The sequence below is a fragment of the Lissotriton helveticus genome, chromosome 6, assembly GCF_964261635.1.
Source record: "Lissotriton helveticus chromosome 6, aLisHel1.1, whole genome shotgun sequence".
NCBI lineage: Eukaryota > Metazoa > Chordata > Amphibia > Caudata > Salamandridae > Lissotriton > Lissotriton helveticus.
Genome location: NC_136067.1, coordinates 208,832,898 through 208,855,606, shown reverse-complemented (window position 1 = coordinate 208,855,606; position 22,709 = coordinate 208,832,898). Strand labels below are relative to the sequence as shown.

The 22,709-nt window shown below is 44.7% G+C and overlaps 1 protein-coding gene across 1 annotated transcript in view; it reads left to right on the top strand.

Annotated features, from left to right (window-relative positions):
• LOC144762428 (cytochrome P450 2K1-like) overlaps positions 1 to 22,709 on the top strand; it is a 618,298-nt gene that overhangs the window by 131,813 nt on the left and 463,776 nt on the right. The gene's annotated exons all lie outside the window — the stretch shown is intronic.

Sequence of the window (22,709 nt, the reverse complement as noted above, 5' to 3'; positions counted from 1 at the left end):
TATGAGTATTTAGTTATAAAGAGTTTCTCTGAATGGATAAATACATCACGGTATCCACATCATATTGTTTAATTTACCTGGGCTTACAATAAAGTGCTATGCCTGTTAACAGCATTAATAACACGCATTTTCATAGCCAATAGGTCTTGCCTTTGGGACTGTGTAAGTGTTTAGCTAATGCAGCACACAAGCTGCTAGTTTACAAACAAAAGAAAGTAGAGAGAGCAACCGGTCACGTTTTGTGTAACATCAGTAATTGTGCTGAACAATTTTTTAAGTGTTTTTGCTTGAAGCTTTGTGCTTATAAATTGATTTAAAAAATAATTATAAAATATTCAGCCTGTTCTAAGGCTTAGGTCATTTGTCTCCATGAATACATTTGTAGCATCCAAAGATGAGACATGTAAAAGTCAGTGGTGCACTATATTTCTGTCCTTGATGCAATAGTATATCTCTTAGAAGTGGGTTGCCCCCTTAATTCTTCTGTAAACATGTGAAGTAGAACAGCCAAATATTTAATACCAGGCCATCTAAGTTCCTGCTTAGCCCCACATATGCCTTGCTTTGAAAGGACTGAGAGCTCCACTAGACCATAGAGTTTTGACATGAATCAGTGGCCTGCAGCGTAAACACAGGTTTTAGCAGCAGGTATTATTCATGTATATTACGTCTCCTTGTGTGGGTTTGAAAAGACAAATACAAGATCAAAATAGTGAAACCTGTAACTTTTAAATTCAGGCTGATAAGTATGCTGATGCAGAGTTGTGTCCATGCCGTAGATAGTGCAACACTTGTGACGTACTAGGGGAGGAGCCCCAGTAGTCCGTTATGTTTTAAGTTGATAGGAAAGAAAAGAATATTCAGTTATTATGTCAGGTCAGGTCTGCTCCTGCATCTTCGAGGGCAGTATACTACTACAGGATACTCAAGTGGTGCCCAGCTTCCGTGGCACATGCCTGTGGGCAAGGAATCCTGCAGTCTCCAGGCAGTGTAAGTCCTGGTCAGAATATGAGGGAGGAGATGCGCTGCCCACACTGTCCTGTGATCTCAAAGGCTGTGGCGTAGCTAGGGCGGGGGGGGGGCGTCCGCCCCAGGCAGCACCATTTCTGAGGCGGTTGCGCGGCACTGGAGTCCCGTTGCGGCGGCCTTTATAATTTATTTATTTAGTATTCTTGGGAACGACAAGGCACAGTGTCCCAAATAAAATAAAATATTAAGGCGGCCACAGCCGCAACGGGCCTCCAGTGCCGCGGCCCCCGCCCGCGTTTGCATTGTGCCTGCCTGCCTGCCTGCCTGCCTGCTGCAGTTAAAACTTAAAAGCAGGTCAGGAGTGTGTGCACTGTGCAGGCTGCAGCGCCGCCGCGTTAGTGACGTGACGTCCTCGTCCGTCCTCCGGCTCCGACCGTTGTGGTTGTTGCCCTGGCCCAGCTTCACTCAGAGTCCTCCAGGGCCGTCAATCAATAGTAGCGTGCGCGGCACGCGCCAGTGCTACCAATGACGGCCCTGTATGGACATTTTTGGCCAGCCCTCACCTTCCGAGTCCCGATCACGTAGCAGTGGCGCGTTATTCGCTCACCACTAGGCTCTCGTCCTGTGACTTGTGTGGAGGAGTCAATTCTGGACTGGTGGCACTGGCGGGCAGTGCTTTACACTTGCAGGCACAACAGTCACTGCAGGTGCAGGCAGCTAAGCTTTCAGACTCAGCCTGGACTAAATAATTGAAGCGGTGAGAGAGTCGGAGAATCATGAATCAGTAATTAATTTTCGTTCATCGGCAAGGCAAGCTCATTCCCAGTCCATTTCCCATGAAATCATTGCCCTTCCGGCCGAGGCTGCCATGCCATGCCATGCGCACCAGACACCAGTGGTTATTTTTTTTAAATATAAGTGCCGTGGCTCTCGTCAGGAGGAAGCTTCCTCTAGCCCATTTCTCATGTTAGTGCCCCCTAAAATAGAATAATACAATGAAAGTGAGGAGAGGATTTGAAATAATGGTCAGAGCTCAGCTGCCGACTTCGCAGTGGAGGTTCAAGTCTCAGTGTCGGCTCAACAGGGCCCTCTCTTTCTAATGCATTTGACAGCACATGTTTGTATTTGGTCAAGTTTTCTTTTCCTGAATAAATATATCCCCTTGTATGCCATCAGGCCCCGGGACTTTGACGCATACTATGGCATCTTTGGATGTGCTAATGCCTTTTAGATCAAACACATCCGTCTGCCCTAAAGGTGAAAATAGAATAGGGGGGTTCCTGTGTGGTGGTCTGGGTTTTGTAATTATTCAGGTATTTGAAGTGATTAGTTCAGGCAGGCGGTGTTATATGATTGGTTAGTTGACATCTAATAGGTTTGCACCCCCAAGTAACCAATGCCCCAAACGTACTCTATTCCTTGCTTGACCAAGTTTCTACGAGGTCCAGCCAACTCTCCTAATCCTAGTCTCTTTTTGCTTTATGCTGTGCTTTCCTGTAAACCTTTCTCACAGCAATTATTAGGCCCTGGTCTTTAGATCTTATTGCTATGGTCAGCTGTTTTCAGTGCATCCTACACTCCTTATTGAGCTATAAGTTAAGGTTTTGTGCTTTCTTTTATGTAGATGTAGCGAGCACTTAGCACTAGAAAGTATGAAGCAAAGTGTGTATGGATGCTTGTTACTTTTTCCCAGCGCCAAAGCTACCTTGTGGGGGTCGTAGCAGCGTCCACCAGCGGACCCACCTGCCAGCAGTCTACCGCTTCTTGCCTGCCTCTCGCCGCCTCGCTCCCCTGCGACTTCGGGGGACGGCAGCTGAGCGGAGAGCGGGCTAGGGGACTCCAACCCCCAGAAGCCCCAGCGCAACCCACGCATGACCGGAAAAGGACGGCGCCAGGAGGCGCATAAGTGCAGCGTGAGACCGGCAGAGCGGGGGACCCAGCGCCAAAGCTACCTTGTGGGGGTCGTAGCAGCGTCCACCAGCGGACCCACCTGCCAGCAGTCTACCGCTTCTTGCCTGCCTCTCGCTGCCTCGCTCCCCTGCAGCTTCGGAGCACGGCAGCTGAGCGGAGAGCGGGCTAGGGGACTCCAACCCCCAGAAGCCCCAGCGCCACGCACGCACGACCGGAAAAGGACGGCGCCAGGAGGCGCATAAGTGCAGCGTGAGACCGGCAGAGCGGGGGACCCAGCGCCAAAGCTACCTTGTGGGGGTCGTAGCAGCGTCCACCAGCGGACCCACCTGCCAGCAGTCTACCGCTTCTTGCCTGCCTCTCGCCGCCTCGCTCCCCTGCGACTTCGGAGCACGGCAGCTGAGCGGAGAGCGGGCTAGGGGACTCCAACCCCCAGAAGCCCCAGCGCCACGCACGCACGACCGGAAAAGGACGGCACCAGGAGGCGCATAAGTGCAGCGTGAGACCGGCAGAGCGGGGGACCCAGCGCCAAAGCTACCTTGTGGGGGTCGTAGCAGCGTCCACCAGCGGACCCACCTGCCAGCAGTCTACCGCTTCTTGCCTGCCTCTCGCCGCCTCGCTCCCCTGCGACTTCGGAGCATGGCAGCTGAGCGGAGAGCGGGCTAGGGGACTCCAACCCCCAGAAGCCCCAGCGCCACGCACGCACGACCGGAAAAGGACGGCGCCAGGAGGCGCATAAGTGCAGCGTGAGACCCGCCTCGCGGGACGCGGGCGGGACGCCGAGCGAAGCCCGGGCAAAGGGCGGGCAGTCTGTGGCAGTCAGGGGCTGTCAAAGGCTGGGCTGGACCACCCCCCTGCGATCTGCTACCCGGATAGCACTGGTGAATTCACTACCTTTAGCGTGAGTATATGCCCTTCCCCTGATTCCTGGACTAATGACAACCCGCTCAGGGAAGAATTTAAGGGGAGGAAGTGGAGGGTGCTCAATCGGTGCAATAGGCACTATGGACAAATTTATAACCCGGGTTGCTGCCGTCATTGAGAAGGAGATAGTCATGACGGAGCGGCGGCTTTCGATGGATTTAAACCCGTCGAAGAGATCATCCCTGGGCTCCATAGCTCGAGCTGAATCCCCCATGAGCTCCTCTGCCCAACTGCTAACCCCTCCTCACATACATGAGGAACCTCGACTTGTTTCATTAAGGGCTAGCATAGATTGGAAAATTTGGCTGCATTGTCTACTCCCTACCCCGAGGTTGCTGGTTCCGAGGCACCGCTCCCAACAAAAACAAGCGCTGTTGCTCCTCCAGTTTCAGCAAGAGACCCTGGGTCCTCGGACAAACCAATGCCGGACCCTAAGATTCTGACCACAGGGAAAACAAAAAGGAAAAGGACTGTCAGCCCGTTTAAAAAGAGCTCCATGAAATGGTACAGGAATCTGCGGAAAAGGGGTCTGAAGGGCTCATTCTCCAAGCATCAAACTAATGCCCCTTTTGTATTTAAGGGGGCAGACTCCATTGCTGTTAATGCCAGTGCCATTCCCTCCACAGCCCCTCAGTCTTTGTCTCTCTGTGCCCCGGTTACTTTTGTCCAGATGGAGGGGCTGCTGAAATCTCTTTTGGTCCCGATTGTTGATAAAGTGGCAGGGATGGGAGAAAGGCTAGACAGGCTCGAACAATCGACCCTGGACAGCTTTTTCTCGCTGAAAGCACTGATTAAACTACACTTTAAGACAGGGGAGGAGGGGCAGGGAGGGAGCTCCCTCAATAGTTCCACCCAGGTGTCCCAGCTCGCCCCTCCTGACATAACACCCACGACCAATGTAATAACATCGCAGCCGGTCGACATTGTACTTGCAGAGCCACGGAGGTCTTCTTCTCCTGTGGGTAGCACTGGCCAAGCAGCGCGAGCTGCTCCAAGTACCCTGAAGCACCTAAAAGCATCGGGCGGGGCAGAGCTGCCGGGGAGGAATAATCAAGTATCAACTAAGGGAACTCCTACAGGGATGGGCAAAAGCAAAAATATCCTGAATGCTCATACTGTTACTACCTCACACACTAGCAATGCTCCAATGCGATCGCAAATTCCAACTTCCAAGGTTCCTCATAAAGCTGTTCGATCTAAAACTGTCCCGAAACCTCCTCCAGTCAATTTGCCACCAGATTGCCACCCATATGTTGCCGTCCTGATTAACGTACCCACACTAAAGGCTGGCACCAACGAATCCCCCCAGGCACTAACCAACAAAACTATGCACTGGCTCGAATCCAACAAACCCCTAGCTAGGGGCCTTGATGGCCATATCATAGGAGCAAGAAGGGTGAACTGGGTGGGTTATGGGCACAAGAAAGTGGAAGGTGAATGTGTGGTGGTTAACTTCAGAGACAGTAGAGTAGCACAATCCACCTGCGACTCAAATCCTAATCTTGGTGGGCAGGGAATCAGCATAGTGGATCTAACATTCTTCTACCCAAGAATAACCCCACTCAAGACTGGTCGAGATTTTGGCTCGGGGCAGAACAACAACACTAACTACTTCGATTTCCCTATCAAACCACTGTTCTATCCTCAGGCAGCCTGGCAATCAGCTGGGCGGAGCCCTTTGGGATATTGAACCGAACCAAATCCTGAGAAGTTGGTGGGAGATGACATTGCTGCGGGAGACCTCGATCTGAGCAGTCTGCTTGCTGCCCCTGTCACCCCCTTTCTGTGCAGCAAAATCCCCACACCCACGCATGAGAGAAGCCAGGCTCGAGCCGAGCAAGAAGGGGTTAGTACCCTAGTGATACAGGAACCTGTGGCGGGCGAGAACGAACCAACTCCCGGCGCTGCTCCAGCTGTGACGGATCCAGTTCTTAGGATTTTCAGCTGGAACATCGCGGGTATTGATAGGAAGTTGGAGTTGCCAGAATGGAGTGCTCTCGTGGAGGGTTACTCCATCTGCATATTCCAAGAGACATGGGCCTTGGAGCCCCGTCACAAGGTGGGCTATTCATCACATTTTATTCCCGCGGTCAAGCCCCTGGCAGGGAGGGGGCGCCCTTCAGGGGGTCTCCTCATCTGGGTTGCAGTCTCTTTGGACTGTAGGGTGGAGGAGCACTTTACAAACTCCCCGGACATACTCAACATCATGCTGAAGGATTCCCGGGGTCGCATCCAGCTAGACATTTACAACGTCTATGCCAGAGGCACAAGGGGGGGAGTGCAATCGGCCACCATAGCACTCCTGGAAGACCTGTTAAGAAAACGGCCATGGAACTCGAGCACCATGGTGACGGGTGACTTTAATTGCACGTTCGAGCCCCTTGGTCTTGACGATGTGCTGGGCGTGGAGGAGGAGGACGCGAAAAGGGGGATCCCGGCCCTGGCCCTGCCCCCCATTAAGAAATGGACGCAAGCGGCTTTACAGATGAACGCACTAAATTTGGAATTTGACCTAAGGGCGGTAAACGGGAGGTCCAAATCGGATGTGCAGGGCGCACACACATACAATAGGCCCAATCATACATCGAGAATAGATTATATTCTTCTCGATGTATGTCTATGGAGTACCCTGCGCGACATGAGGATTACTGAAAGTATTGATAGTGACCATAATCTCCTGTCACTCGATCTGACCCCAGGGTGGCTTAGGGATATGGATAGGTCCAAACGATCATTGCCTGCACCTAATACCCCGAGATTTACGGTATCTAACTGTGAGAGACAGTTAAAATGACCCAAGATTGCCCTGTCCAACGAGAAACTTTCTACTATAGGGGTCCTGCTGGTCGAGGCTCAGAGCAAACTGAGCCTATTGCCTAGTGCACCAAAGGAGGCCACGCAGGTCTTTTGTGCCCTAATTGGTGCACTGGGCAAACTCTTTGTTTTACCCAGTGGTGCCCGGAGCATGTCCAACAGGAAAGACCCCTGGACAAAACAGGGCTGGTATACAACAAAATGCAGGCACAAGCAAACTGCCCTGATAGAGGCAGTTAAATCTAAGTCCCCAACTGCTGTTAGATCAGCCAGGAAAGAATATTCTCTGACCATAAAGGCGGCTAAAAACGAATGGGAGGTAAAGTTTTGGGAAGATCTTTTGATCGCAAGTAAGGGAAAGGACGCAAGGAGCTTCTGGAGTCTGATTAAGAACAAGAATAGGCCAGATGGGTTGCTTTTAACTTGCAACATCCCCGCCCAGCTCTGGTATACTCATTTTGAGGCTCTCTACTCTCACCCTGTAGGGGCTCTTAGCGATTCCTTTTCCCAGGTGAACGATCTAATGGTTAGTGATACGGATGACTTCACCGAGAGGGAGGTAGAAGCAGTAATCAAGTCCATGGTCCCACTAAAAGCTGCAGGGCCTGATGGGATACCCGGTGATTTGCTCCGTGCCAATCCCAAGGTATGGGGCAAACTGGTTGCCACTTTACTAAACGCAATTATGAGGGGTGCATCAGTACCTGATTCCTGGAAGGGGGCGGAGGTTGTCCCGATTTACAAAAAGGGATGTCGGGACAGCCCCGCCAACTACAGGCCAATCCGCCTGATCGACTCTTCCCAAAAGGTGGCAGGGAAGGCAATCCTGGGGAGGATCCTCTAATGGGCTGAGGAACACAAGATATTGTCAGACTTCCAGGCAGGCTTTCGCACAGGTACGGGCACGATAGCACAAGCCTTTAGGCTGACCCTCCTGTACTGGAAGGTGGTGGTGCTGGGCAAGGGCAGTCTTTATTTGGCCTTTATTGACCTGAAGACTGCCTTTGACCTGGTACCAAGGGAGGAGCTTTGGAGGATCCTGCAGGGGCTGGGACTACCCGCCTACATCCTGTCGCTTCTTGTCAAACTCCATTCAGATAACTATGCACAGGTGCGGTGGGGCAAGGACGGGGAGAAAACCAACAGAATCCCATTGCAAAGGGGTGTCGGCCAGAGCTGTGTGCTGGCCCCCACACTATTCTCATTAAATGTGAATGGTGTGGTTGAATATCTGCTCAAGGAACCCGCAGACGCCCCGTCCCTGGCGGGCACCCGGATACCAACCTTGCTCTTTGCCGACGACACCTTGCTCATCGCCAAAACACCCCAGGGTCTCCAAAAGCTCCTCACTCGTTTCCAGGAGTTCTGCTCCCTCAGGGGCCTCATAATTAATGTGGACAAGACTAAATTTCTATCCATGAACCCCCCAAAAAACCCTGGTCCACCCCCGGTTCTAAATTCTGTCGCACTCGAAAGGGTCCTCGAGTTTGATTACTTGGGAATTCGCCTTAGTAACTCTATGAGTTGGACCCCACACATTAATAAGATGTTACTTAACCATAAAAGGGTGGCGGGTGCCATACTCAGGGAACACCGTTCTTTCTCTAAACATTGCATCTCCCCAGCAATAGACATTTACAAAGCCAGAGGGGTTCCAGCGGCTTTGTATGGGGCGGAGTTGTGGGGCTCCACAAACTTAGAAGCACTGGGGAAAGCAGAAAACAAATTTTTGAAAGATCTTTTGCTACTTCCAACAAGCACACCTACTGTCCCAGTGCTTCTCGACACGGGCTGCAAATCGATCACGGACCAGGCACGATTGCGGCCTCTGCTCCTGTGGGCCCGTTTATGGAGGGTACCGGAGCTAGCCTCCTATGCAGCTGGCCTGTCTGAAGTAATTGCAATGGAAGGATGGCATCGCATAAAATGGTTAAGAGACATCAAGAGCCTCCTGGTGGAGTTGGGTTTGGAAGACTGTTGGGTTACCCGCTCTGCCCCTCCAAAAGCCACCCTGAAAAAGATATATTGGGACTGGGTAACCAACAAACTCATTTGCTATCCCCGCCACTGCAATTCAACCGCTGCATTTCTATGAATTAAAGACGTTGTAGCATTTGAGCCCTACCTGGACTTAATCTCCATTCCCCTGGATAGGGCCCTCTATTTTAAATTCAGAGTGGGCACTTTACCTCTGGCTGACTTGGTGTCTAGGTGGAGATCCCCAATGGTTCAGCCCTCAGCTTTCTGTTCGGTGTGTCCTACAAGGGTTGAGACAGTGGCACACTTCCTTTTTGAATGTCCCGACTACGGTGCCCCAAGGAAGCGATGGCTGGTACCTCTATGCAGGCTCCTTGGCACTAGACATCATTTGGTGGCCCTCCGCATTTTATTAACTGATACTTCCCCTTTTATAGTTTGTGCTGTCTCCAAATTCCTAAAATGGGCTTGGATGATTCGAACAAAAAGGCTTTCCATCTCAATTTAATACTATTTTAATTATTTATTGCATTTTTATCTGACTGTTTTATGAAATTATAACTGTAAGACTTTTTCTTAATTCTTGAAATTGCATTTTGTAATGTATTGCTTTTAAGATATTTACGTATCGAAATAAAGCCTTTTTCACTCACTCTGTTACTTTTTCTATATCACCCCCCCTCACCGCTAGAATACCATCTAAATTATCTAAGGTTGCTTGTAAATCGTGGTGGATGTGAGATAAAGTGTCATTTGTAGCGCAAGGTGGCACAACTTTAGGCTTTGCATGTTGTTGGATAATACAATGTCCTTTGTAATGCGAGATGGGTAAGAGTCAGGTGGCTGCTTTCCAAATAATTCAAACATAATAAGACATAAGAGATTGTGGTCACTCTCGTCTTTCCCTGATTACCATATCATTGACATTTTGCCGCAGTGTCAGGTCAACCAGAACATAGGTGTGATTTTTTCATAATTTTATTGTAATCATGAGTCCGCCACCGCAGACATTTGCACCAGTTTTAGTCCTTTTAGAGTGTCTCATTGCTCATATGGGTGTAATTACACACACATTGTTTTTATTAGGTATATCATGAGTGCATTTAAGCCCATTATGAGATTAAACAAACTGGATTTTGCTTTGGGGTTGTGCTAAAAAAGTGGCGCACCCCCCCCCCCCCAGGGGAGGCAATCTGAGGGGTAGCCTCGGGCGCCACAAGCTCTAGCTACGCCCTGCTCAAAGGGGTGCGAGCTCTGTGCTGTCACAGTGTTGGGAGCCCTAGTACATAGTATGTAGTCTGAAGAGGAGAGTCCCATGGTAGTATGGGCTTTTCTGGAGTCTCAAAGGGGTGGGAGCCCTGGACATGTCGCAGGTCCTCTTGTAGGGGGGGAGTGACTTGACACAGGGCTTCAAAGTGGTGCAAAAACCATTACTCTTCTCTCAAGCACTCCCATCCTGGGCTGAAAGGCACAACTCATGGCTGGGTGCCCATTTTTCAGTGGCCTCACAGCTGAGTTAGTGTAGTTTCCTGTGGCCTTGGTTTTATGCTATGAGCACAGGAATCCCAAAGGGAAGTTTGCCAAGTAGACAAATGCTGCTAACAGGGCTGCAGTCTGGTGTGTACTAGCAGCTGTGCAGGGGTCGGCAGTGTGTACTGACGCATCAAGAGCTTTCACTGTTCCCTGTGTCGCTCTGAGATCTCCGCACTGACAGGGCCGCTTGAGAAAGAAAGAGGAGCTGAGATGAGCGGAGCAGAGCAGAGAATGGTCAATAGGGGAGCACAGGGCATCATTCGAGAGTGACATCCGCCACTTCATGTCCTTGTGGCGCTAATGTCTACCTTAGCACCTAGAATCCTGCGGTGTCCAAGAGGAGTGAAACCATCGCATCCCCCTACAGAACGGGGCTCTCTTTTACTGCAGGGGTGTGACGACAACTTTAGCTGTGTAAAAGAGGTGCCCCAGCATTGTAGACAAATTATGAGAGTATAAGCGACGTGTACACTCCAGAGGCCTTTGTGAAACCAAAGATCACCTTGAAGACCCCTCCACTCCAAAATAAGCATTTGCAATGCTATAGGAATCTCATTTATGCAAACCCTTTTGCTTTGGAAACGGGTTAGAGAAGGCACGAACGGGAGTGCGGGAGGGTTAGGGGGCGAGAAGTCACCGACTGCGGGAGGGGGGCATGAGAAGAAAATAGTGTTTGAAGTAAAAGGGCCAGTAACCATGGACGGATGCAAATGACGACATGGCCGTCATGAGGAGGGACTAACAAGCCTAAAACCAATCAGAAAGCAGCATTTAGGACCTAAGCTAATGAAAAAGATGGGCGGAGAGTGGGTGGAGCTTCCATGAAGGTTCCATGCTATACTGAATACTGCATACCTTGCAAAGCGATCAGCACATGCGCTGCAACTCTAGGCTCGACCTTAAAATGGGACTATTCTGCTAAGGACTCTTTCAAAGGCTAAACAAAACCATCTTCATCCTGCTGCCTTTAAAATACATTTTAAATTAAACCAATCAGCTATCTCCATATTCTGTCTTTTTTTTTACCCTAATCGTGTTGCATAAAGCTGATCTTTATTGTAAACATATTCTAATATATTCTGAAAACTTTAAATTTAGTCTCTTGGTGAGATCTCCAAAGCTTTGTTAACAGGGCTCTTCCTCTTAGCATTGATATAATTATTGATTTTTGGATGCCAAGATTGTAATGATCCAATGCTGATGAATAACCAAGTAAAGCTGTTGTTGCTCCTCTTGGAACTGTGATTTCCATTTTATACTCCATAGATAAAAGACTACTTTTGGCCAGAGCCACATGATATGTATCCAGCTCCCAATATCCATTTGAGAGCACCTGAAACAGTCCGGTATAATACTGGCATTTATTTTATTGGGAAACATTGGGGTGCTATGTGGCATTTGTTAGACCTGTCAGCTTTAGGGTGATCTTCCCTCTAACTTTTTGCCTTTTCCCCTCCTGTTTTGCTGAATGTATGTATGTCGGCTTTAAGACTCAGTGCTATTTACCACTGCTAACCAGTGCTAAAGAGCTTATGCTCACTCCCTAAATCATGGTAAAATTGGCTTACAACTGATTGACATTTTTAATTCACTTATAAGTCCATAGTAAAGTGGTATTCCATACACCTAAAGTTGGTGAATTAAATGTTACTAGTGAGTCTTCAACATGCATTGTGGCACTCACTTAAGTAGTTCTTTAAAACAGGTCCCAGGCTTCCACTACCGCCTGTATGCATTCTAAACCCTAACTGCTAATTCAACCTGACAATATAAACCCCTTTCTAGGCTTAAAACTTCCTATTACCCCCTAAGGTAGGCCCTATACAGCCCACAGGCCAGGGTTCTATGGATACAAAAAGTTGGATATGTACTTTTAAGCTTTATATGTCCTGGTAGTGAAAACTCACCAATTCGTTCTTCACTGCTGGGGGACCTACCTCTCCCATCGGATAACAGTGCATTCCCATATTACATTTAATAAGTAGTAGTATTTGTCTGGAAAAGGCATGTGTGGTGACTGAGGTGTGTGTAACTTAAAATCTTCTTTAATGGTGAAGTCGGGTCTTAAGTTAGAACTTCTGAAACTGTCACTTTTAGAAAGTTTACATTTTCTTGTCCTGACCATTTGGTGCCTGCAGCCTGTTTCCTGGGTCACATGACTAGGTGTACTTGGCAGTTGGCATTCCTCCCAAACAGCCACACAATAGAGGAATTAGGCATTGGAAGGAGGGGCCTTCCAAAGCAGGATGGGTATGGAGCTGTGCAGCGCTCCACTTGCACTTCAAAGACCCTGCCTCAGCTCACCCACAAAGAACTTCGCACTAGCCTATTGTGACTGTAAATAGACTGGGACCAGAGTAGGGATGCAGGAAATTCTGAACATGTCAGTGGTGGGAAATACTCCAGAAATGTCTTTACTTCATACCCAACATCTGGTATAATAACAGAACCCTCAGACGCACTCTGCAGTTTACTTATGGTCAGTGATGTTTATTTTTTACTGTCATATCCTTTCGGTTTCACAGAGGTACCGTTTTGAAACAATTGCACCAATGATTTCTGGTAATTGTGCTAAGCAAAGTCTATGTATCTATCGATCCATCTATGAAACTGCCACCAAAGAATTTGGATGTTAACTGCTATATTTAAAAATATTTCAGTCCACATTTGCTGAATAAATAGCCAAACACTCTTTCTCAATAAAGGAGAAATTGTGCGCTAAACCAGAGGTTGTCAATCTTTGGGGCATGACCCCCAGGGGGGGCGTAGAGTCCTGGGAAGGGGCAGCCAATTCCCCAGCCTAACTTGTGTCTCGAATCCAAAACGTTTGCTTTCGTTTTGGTGTAATCTGTCAAGAAGCAAACTGAGAGATCGGAATGCTAACCAGTTTAATTTCGATAGTTAAAATGCTACAGCTGAAGTTTCATTAATTGAGCCTCCTGTGCTGTGAACAACTTTTGTGCCAGGGTGCCTGTTTGCCTGAATGAAATGCAAATGTGCGCTATTAGTTTATCTGCAAGTGCAAAGGGTGCTTGGGAGCTGGTTTTGGCTAATATTGATGGAATCACTCGAAACTTTGTGATGACAAAGATTTGTTTTTGGAGTGGTAGTTCAAAGAGTTAACAACTGAGCTGTGAAGCGTGTGCTTTCAATCATAACTGCATTTACACAGCACTCTGCGCCCCTAGGGATTGCATTACATACGCTCTGGTATGACTAAAATCTACATTTTGGAAGCACCATTTTATCTTATACTCCGTGTAATGCAAGTATAAAATAATTAATTACATAGTCACAGTGCATTCAGTGACAGGCTGTGACCTCGTAGCACTAAAAGTACACAAGTCACTATTCTCCACTGCACCAACCAAGATTACATTCTCTGTCTCTCTGGTTACACACAGACCTCTGCAGTGCATTAACTAACAGAGGTTTTATAATATACTACAGTGCATTTCCCCCTGAGTAACAACATGATTTTTGATTTATTATTGACTTATGCTGCCCAATATACAGAATATTTAGGGGCTTTTTTATGAGAGTCTTGCACCGGCAGAGCATCACTTTTTTTGATGCTCAGGTAGCACAAGCATCTCCGCCATACCTATGAGGTGGCGCAAATCACCATGTATGGCTTTGCATGGCATCATGGATATGTAGTAAGAAGAAGCAGTGCAAGTCACTGCATCGCCTTACTCTGCCTCAAGGAAGTGTTCCACTGGACACCCATGGATTTTGATACAGCCCATATTTACAAAATCTCGTAAACCTGGGGCAGAGCCAAAAACGTACGCCTCCCCAGTGGAGGTGTAAGGAGGATAAATGTTTTCCATTCTCCTCTTTTTTTCCTCCTTCCATGTGTGCTGCATTTTGCAGCTCACCTAGAGGGAGGAAAATGCCTCTCAGGATTGTTTTTGTGAAAGAAGGTGCCACTTCCTGCACTAAAATAATCCTATGAGGCCCTTTGTTTTCAGCTTCACCTTTGACCATGCCCCCACTCTCACTGACCTTTGGTTTGCTAAACACCCTTTAATATTATTTCCCTTCCAAAACAATGATTTGCTGTGGGAATTGGGGGTGTTTATGGTTGTTGATAGTTATAAATGATGAGGAGTACCAGGTTCTAGAAAGTTTTGTCAGGAGGGGAATCTTCTGCCTGCAAATTTTTGCAAGGGCGTCTCTGCATCATTTTTTTATTTAAGATCTACGCTCTAAGACACACAAACAACATGATGCACATATCAATAACTATATTCTACACCATTTCTCTTTTTAACCTACACTTTTCAAACTGTCATCTGTGTGAATAATGACCCTGACCAAACATTTGCAATCACTGTGCCATTATTAGTTCCTGTTTTATAAACTTAAAATCTTCACTGCACACAGTAGTCCATTTGAATTTTACAGTGAATTGTGTCATGTTTGCTTTTTTATCTGCACATATGTGAACAAATTTTCCACAATAGTCTACATCACCTCAAAAATATGCAATTTCTTCTTTGTTAACAGGTTTACTTAAACTAGGGTTTAAGCACGGGACCTCCAGTCCCTAGTCCTGGATAATATTTACCAAATCTGATTTGGGACAGATCCCCTTCTTTGAAATGTTATATTCCAAATAGTTCACCTCACTCACCCCAAACCTGCACTCTTCCAATTTGAAAGGCAAATCAGAAAACAAAGTATTGACACCATTCTCACTGAATGATCATGTTGACATTTGGCATTACCGAAAATTAAAAGTCATCCTGATAGTACCTAACACCTCTGATACCTTTTAACATCAACAACATAGACCTGTGAAATATCAAGGTGGTTGAAATTAACCCAAATGACAGAGGTTTTATTTGATATGAATCCAAAAGAGTGGCAAAACAAAGCAACTCTTGAGACTCTTCTGCTAACATGATCTAATGATATGCCGCAGCAAGATCAAACGTCCGACTGTGATGCAGGGTCTAAAGGAGATATGGATTAAACTTTGAGTATTAGGCTGCACATGTCAGTCTCTGACATAGGTTTCAGAATAGAACCTTACCCGGGCCATCTGTTAGCGTACAGGTAGAAAATTACATTTTGAAGGAAGTATAGATGTTATTGACTTTGTCCAGAAAGGGACATGAGGTGAAACATTCAGATTCAAGGTAATCCCTAGCATTTTTTGATGTGGTCATCCAAAAATGTCATCACTTTTATGTGAAACTTACTTCTTGCCAGGGTAAATCTACAGCACAAATCAACAAATACGATGAAGTATCACAGCATTTTAATAGGTTGGCCACTTACCATCCTGGTGTTATGTTCATTTTCTGCAATCTATGCCTAGATCAAAACTTTTCCTCAAATGTTCATTTTGAATAGGCCTGGGCAGAATTTCAATTATGCTGGAATAATTGCAGTAATATTGGTAATTCCATGTTACTCTTTGATGTGGAATTACAGATAAAAACGTCACTACGTCCGCTTGCTTAATAAAGAGTAATCTGGGGGGAAAAATCCCGCTTTTGTTTACTATTAGTTCTCTGTAACATTTAGTGCTATTTTTTTTAAAATAAGAAGATGGTGCTAAATGCCAGGAGTAAGCTAGGGGGAATCCTATTCCAAGTGCGTACTTAGCAATCGTGAGTGGCTTCTTGCTCTCCCTACTTTGTTGCATTTAGCTCTATTTTGTAGTGCAAAATTCATTCTGGCATCCATTTTGGATGGTAGGGAGTATTTTCCAAAAAAGAAAATAGCGCTAAATGTATAATTACTCTTCTTGTGTACTGTTGCATAATAATGTGGAATTTTTGAATGATTCTGCATGATTATGTAACACGGAATTCCACCCCTTTTGCCCACACCTAAATTTGAAATGATCGTAAGGTGAGAACTGAAGTTAAGCTTTATATTAATTTTCTCTCTATCAATTATTTCCACTTCTCAGGGATATCTATAGCTCATTGTTTCTCTTAGCAACCCTATTTCTTTATTAACTCTTTTAACATTTTTCTTTCCTTCCTCCTTATTCCTCAAGCTACAGCACTGATAAAAGTGTACTCTTTTCCAGAGCTATTGTATGTCAGAGTCAAGGCTCATCGATCTTACTCATTTGCCTTATACGCTAATTCACAACAACACTAACATGAACCATCGATATTCGTTATCTCATCCTGTAACTCTTTGTTTCTTTTATTACACAAGCGGAATCGTTAATAAAATCTAAGCCCACATTCTTTAAACACCAAGAATTACTTAATTAATTTACACACTTCAACATAAATTCTACTCTTTCTGCTACACCAACTACTTCCTCAAGAGGCAGCTAATGTGTTTACTACATTTTGTCTCATATTTTGTCACTATTACACTTTAATATAAATTGGTGTCTTCTTATTTTTTCTGTTGTTACTCTTAATTTGAACGTTGAGGTGAGTTTGCTCAAACACTCATCTTTATCTGATTTGTTAATCCAAAATGATGGCGCTCAAGGATTATGTTTACACTTGGCACCTAGTGGAGTTCTAATTTCATAAGATAAATCTTGTATTCATTCAATGTTCTGTCTTTTTCAGCACTTGGATAAGGTAGGCTTTCCCAAACCTTCTGTTCTTCAGCCCCTAAACAATGCAGGAATAATGAGTATTTTTCTTTTGGATATAAATTTGTAATGCATACTGCTGTATAGTTTGTGAAATTCTTTTTCCATGTGGCCCAGTGAATAATAGCTTTACCTGGACTTGGAAGAAAGTAAATCAGGTGGAGTAACATTTTGCATGGTGTCTGTTAATTAGTACTTATCATTTCCATAGGTGCTTTTTTGAATCTTATGCCTTGTGGTTGCAATTCTGTTTCCAATGTCTAACTCCAAATCACTAAGAGCCAGATTTACTAAATGTTTCTGCGGCTCAATGCAGCAAGTTAGGTTGCTATGCTGCATTGCATAAACAGGAGAGAACAGACTTGCTCCATATTTTTAATGATATGACACAATTCTGCTCTCCCCTAGTGCTAGAGCACTTGTGGATGCTTAGTGCCAATGCAGGCACCCTTGTGTCATAATACAAGGGTGCCTGCGTTAAGATTAGGACAGTTTTTGTGCAGTGATGGATACCTCTCATGTAAAGCGTCATCCATGTAACACCTACCTGACACAAGGTAATGCAAGGCAGCTCTATGCACTGCATTGCGTTTATTTTTTATACTATGGCACAATCAGGCTTTTCATGGCTTCGGAAGTACCAAAATAGACTTTTCATCGGTGCTGCATCAAATATGTGACACAACCCGATGCGCTCCCTGTTGTTCCTTGCCGCTATGTCTATGAAAGTTCCAGCCATGAATGCTTTAAGTGCATCCCAGAACGTGCAGATTGGTGTGTTTATGGTGTATCGTTGATGGCTCGGTAGTCTTGGATCACCCCGTTTGTCTCATTAATTTTTGATACGTATGAAAGTAGTTTAGGATTGGGGCACCACGTCATGGCGTCCTGTCTGATATGGAGCAGATGCAGCACCAAGGATATGGGGAAGTGATCTGAGAGTGAGGCGACTTCTATGTCAGGTTTTGTCTCCGACCCCAACAAAAAGGTGGAGACTAGAAAGAAATTGATTCTGGAGTATGACTGGTATACAGCAAAGAAATTTGTCAAGGATTTTGTAGAGGGGTGTTGGGCCCTCATACATCTACCAGTCCTTCATCTGCAAGCCATTGCCGGCTCTGTGGAGTGAGTGCTCCTGCTGTACTTACTGTCTGAGTAGTTTGAGAAAACAAGGGTACGCCAATAGTTAAACCTGGGGTTGAAGTCGTTTTTGAGGGAGAACAATGGTTTTCGGTGGCCTAAAAAGGTCCTTATATATGTGAGAATTATTAGATGTTATTTGAATTAATCAAAAGATGGGAGAGGGCGTTCTTTTGTAGGATAGTGTATAAAAAACAACTTTATTCTATTTATAAACATATATTTTTAAACATATATTTCAGGTGCTCACATTGGTGACAAGGTGCATAAAGTGACTAAGTGAAAATTTACAAAAACTATATACAAATGTCACACAAACAAGGATATATTCCACATAAATATATACAGTGGGGCAAGGAATTTACTTGATGGGGCCGACGGCGTTTCGATCTATATCCATTTAGATCATCATGAGGACATGGTAAGCTTTCCTGAAACAGTATTTAGAAATTTGAATAATTTTAGTATTAGATCCTACATGAATAGATTCTAAACAAAGTGACTTTGTGCTCCCAGTGGCATATCAACACATGTAATAGGGACATGCACATTTTTTTTTAAAGTAATTAGAAATTAGAAAGATTAATTAACCAACCCTGGTGTCTCACGCTTGCGTGCCTATTTACTAAGGAGTATGCGTGGACGCGCGTTTATTCTCCGAGGGAAGTTTTTGAGACTTACTTAGGTTGGTGGAAAAATCTTCCATCCAATTTAGGCAAAGGAATAATTAATTTGATTGCCAACTATAAAATTCTGTAATATCAAAACAAGAGACAAAACTAATGAGTGACATTGTACTACTTATAGGATTTAAATTGCTCAGTACCACGGCAGGAAGGCACTTACTGGTATCTAGTGTCTTCCAACAGTGGTGTTAGTTAAATTTCCATAGGTTTTCATGGTGGCCACAATCTATGCGTGGAGAGCAAAAGAAGGGGCAATGAGATATTTATCTTAGGGAACAGTCAAGATAAATAATTAAATGAATGAAATAGTGTAATCGGATTACCCAGATTCAAATGGTTAGATTTAATAGATTAAGCGAGCCAGGTGTTGACGATCTTGTTTCTTTTATTCTAAAACTTAAGTTAGGGCAAAAGTTAGGGCAAAGATTAGTGGCTAAAGATTAGTGGCTAAACTAATGTGCTAAATCGACACTCTGTGAATCACACGAATATTTACCGGTTAATTTGGCCTCGTCCCGGCAGGAGCTGGGGACAAAGAGTTTTAGAGGATTAAAATCTAATAGGATGATCTCAGTAACTGTTATTAGTTATCTGTGTTGAGATCAATCGCAAGTGGGCAGAGGGGAGAGAGAGACTTACTTAATCACCGCGTCCACGGGTACGATCGCTCTGCCTCGCTGATCCGGTGTCTTGTGCAAGCTTGGAAGTGCGCCGGTCATATTTTACTTCCAGTTTTTAGGCGGCGCATGCGCTTGGAGTGATAGAATACGCGCATGCTTGCAGAGGGCACACTAATTAAGAGAGATTGCGCATATGGGACCGCACGAAGTAGGATATATTGCAGTTCTTTTTGATAATAAAGAGCTAAGTCGGGCGCAATTAAATATAACGCATGGGTTTAGTAACGAGATCCGAAGGGTGTTCGTTATTTAAGCCTTGCGCTTGCACATGTAAGGAGTTCTTTAAAGAGGACAACGTGAATGATGCTACAAAATTATGTTAAACAATTATATTCAAAAATGCATTAAACCACATTTAACATAGTGTAATTACAGTTACAGTAGCAACCTATGCATAATTTCCATAATGTCCATAAGCGTACGTATATGGATTTGAATAAGAGTCTTTAAAAGTCAAGAATTATATTGTACATAGTCTAGATTTCAGAGTCTTTGGCATATGTTTAGCCCCAATTGTTCCATTCATCGAGGGTGTTCAACCCTCTTTCAATGCTTTTGCAAATAAAAATCCATTTACATTCAAGACGGTTTAAGATGGTTTGTTGGTTACCGCCTCTTGCATTGGGGCGCAGGTGGTCTATGACTTGCCATTTTATATCGTTTTCAGAATGTCCATGTTCCAAATAGTGTTCCACCATAGGCGCAGTTGTGATCTTGCAGCAAATTCTGCTTCGATGCTGGGAAATTCTGGTCTTTATTTGTTGAGTTGTCTGCCCAATATACAGCTTTTTGCAAGGAAATTCTATGCAATACATCACATTTTTTGTATTGCAGTTGGTAAATGATTTGAGCAAATGTTTACAGTTGTCGTATTCAAACGTTTTTGTATTCACCGTGAATTCGCATGCAGTGCAATGATTACATTTGTAATGCCCTACAATCGGTGGTAAGTTTAGACATGTGTCAATGGTTGTCTTTTTGGTGGTCGTGGTAGCAGCCCTAACCAAATGGTCTCTCAGGTTACGTCCCCTTTTAAAGGAGAACAGGGGGATTCCTGTATCCAGCTCTAGGGGGTCAAGTACCGCCCAATGTTTTTTAATTATTTTACATAATTTATTGCTGATTGGACTGAACGTGGTGACACATGTAATTCTTTTAGTCGATTTTTTCTTTTGGGGTTGCAGTAAGTATTCTCTATGGGCATACCACGCTCTTTTCATTGCTCGTCTGAGGTTTCTCTTTTGTCCCAGTAGAGAAACCTAATTGGTTCAACACACAATCTGAAATTCTACTTTTCTTTAGAAAAGTAAGACTACAAGCCTTCTTTAAAGACAGGGAAGCTAATTTGAAATTTGATACCACAGGATTACGGCCCGCCTCTACATTTAATCCAGCAAGTGGCACTATGCCTCCAGAAGTGATCACTTTTGAACATCTGGTCCTTCGGGAACTGGAGAAATTAAAAACTAGCTACAAGTTTACACCCTACAATATCAGTATAGAGGAAAGGAAAAGTCTAACAGAACTAAAGCAGAATAACAACATAGTGATAAAACCTTGTGATAAAGGTGAAGGTATTTCTATTCAGGACCGTAACTCCTATGAGGCAGAGATCCAGCGTCAAATCAGTAACATTACCCATTATGAAAAATTGAGACATAATTCGGTGAAAAATATTAGTGAAACCATCCAAGAGATTACTCAGGAAGCCCTAGAAAGTGGGTTCATTAGCAAGAATGAGTTTCTGTTTTTGAATAATAAGGAACCCCGCACCCCAGTGCTCTATACTCTTACCAAATTACACAAAAATTTGGAGGAACCCCCTGGCAGACCAATCCTTTCTGGGTGTGGATCTATTATAGAACCCCTAGGAAAATATATTGATTTCTTCATAAAAGACTTGGTCAAGGAAACCACTACTTATATTAAAGACACAACACATCTAATCAATCTGATTGAATCGCACCCATACCATCCTGACTCTGAACTCTTAGTCACCCTTGACATAGAGTCTTTATATACAAACATTCCGCAACAGAAGGGCATGGAGGTAATCCAAAAACATTTAAAAAACCAACCAGCCCCACATCAAGTCCCCACAGACTTTATAATCAAAGTTCTTGAAATTGCCCTCACAAAAAACGACTTTATGTTCAATGAAACCTATTACAGACAATGCAAAGGTACATCTATGGGGGCTATTTTTGCCCCCAACTTTGCCATACTCTTTGTGGATGACCTTGAATCTAACATCATCCTCAACTCCACAAACCCCTACCGCAAAATTATACTTATGTGGCGCAGGTACATCGATGATGTCCTTATGATCTGGGAGGGAGACGAAGACACATTAAAGAACTATTGTGAATGGCTAAATAACAGCCAACCTGATCTCAGGTTTACATTTAATTATGACAGACACCAAATTGACTATCTGGATGTCACAATTAAATGTCATGATGAGTTGCTGTATACTACCCTCTACAGAAAGCCCACCGAGCGCAACACGCTACTTGAATATCACAGTGCTCACCCAAGGGCCCTTAGGGATGGCCTCCCTTATGGCCAGTTCCTTAGAATCAGGGGAAATTGTAAATTCAAGCTAGATTTCTTTGCTGAAGCAGAAATACTATGTACAAAACTGATGAGCAGAGGGTACCCTAGAAAGTTGGTCAGACGAGCAATGAAAAGAGCGTGGTATGCCCATAGAGAATACTTACTGCAACCCCAAAAGAAAAAATCGACTAAAAGAATTACATGTGTCACCACGTTCAGTCCAATCAGCAATAAATTATGTAAAATAATTAAAAAACATTGGGCGGTACTTGACCCCCTAGAGCTGGATACAGGAAGCCCCCTGTTCTCCTTCAAAAGGGGACGTAACCTGAGAGGCCATTTGGTTAGGGCTGCTACCACGACCACCAAAAAGACAACCATTGACACATGTCTAAACTTACCACCGATTGTAGGGCATTACAAATGTAATCATTGCACTGCATGCGAATTCACGGTGAATACAAAAGCGTTTGAATACGACAACTGTAAACATTTGCTCAAATCATTTACTAACTGCAATACAAAAAATGTGATATATTGCATAGAATGTCCTTGCAAAAAGCTGTATATTGGGCAGACAACTCAACAAATAAAGACCAGAATTTCCCAGCATCGAAGCAGAATTCGCTGCAAGATCACAACTGCGCCTATGGTGGAACACTATTTGGAACATGGACATTCTGAAAACGATATAAAATGGCAAGTCATAGACCACCTGCGCCCCAATGCAAGAGGCGGTAACCAACAAACCATCTTAAACCGTCTTGAATGTAAATGGATTTTCATTTGCAAAAGCATTGAAAGAGGTTTGAACACCCTTGATGAATGGAACAATTGGGGCTAAACATATGCCAAAGACTCTGAAATCTAGACTATGTACAATATAATTCTTTACTTTTAAAGACTCCTATTCAAATCCATAGACGTACGCTTATGGAC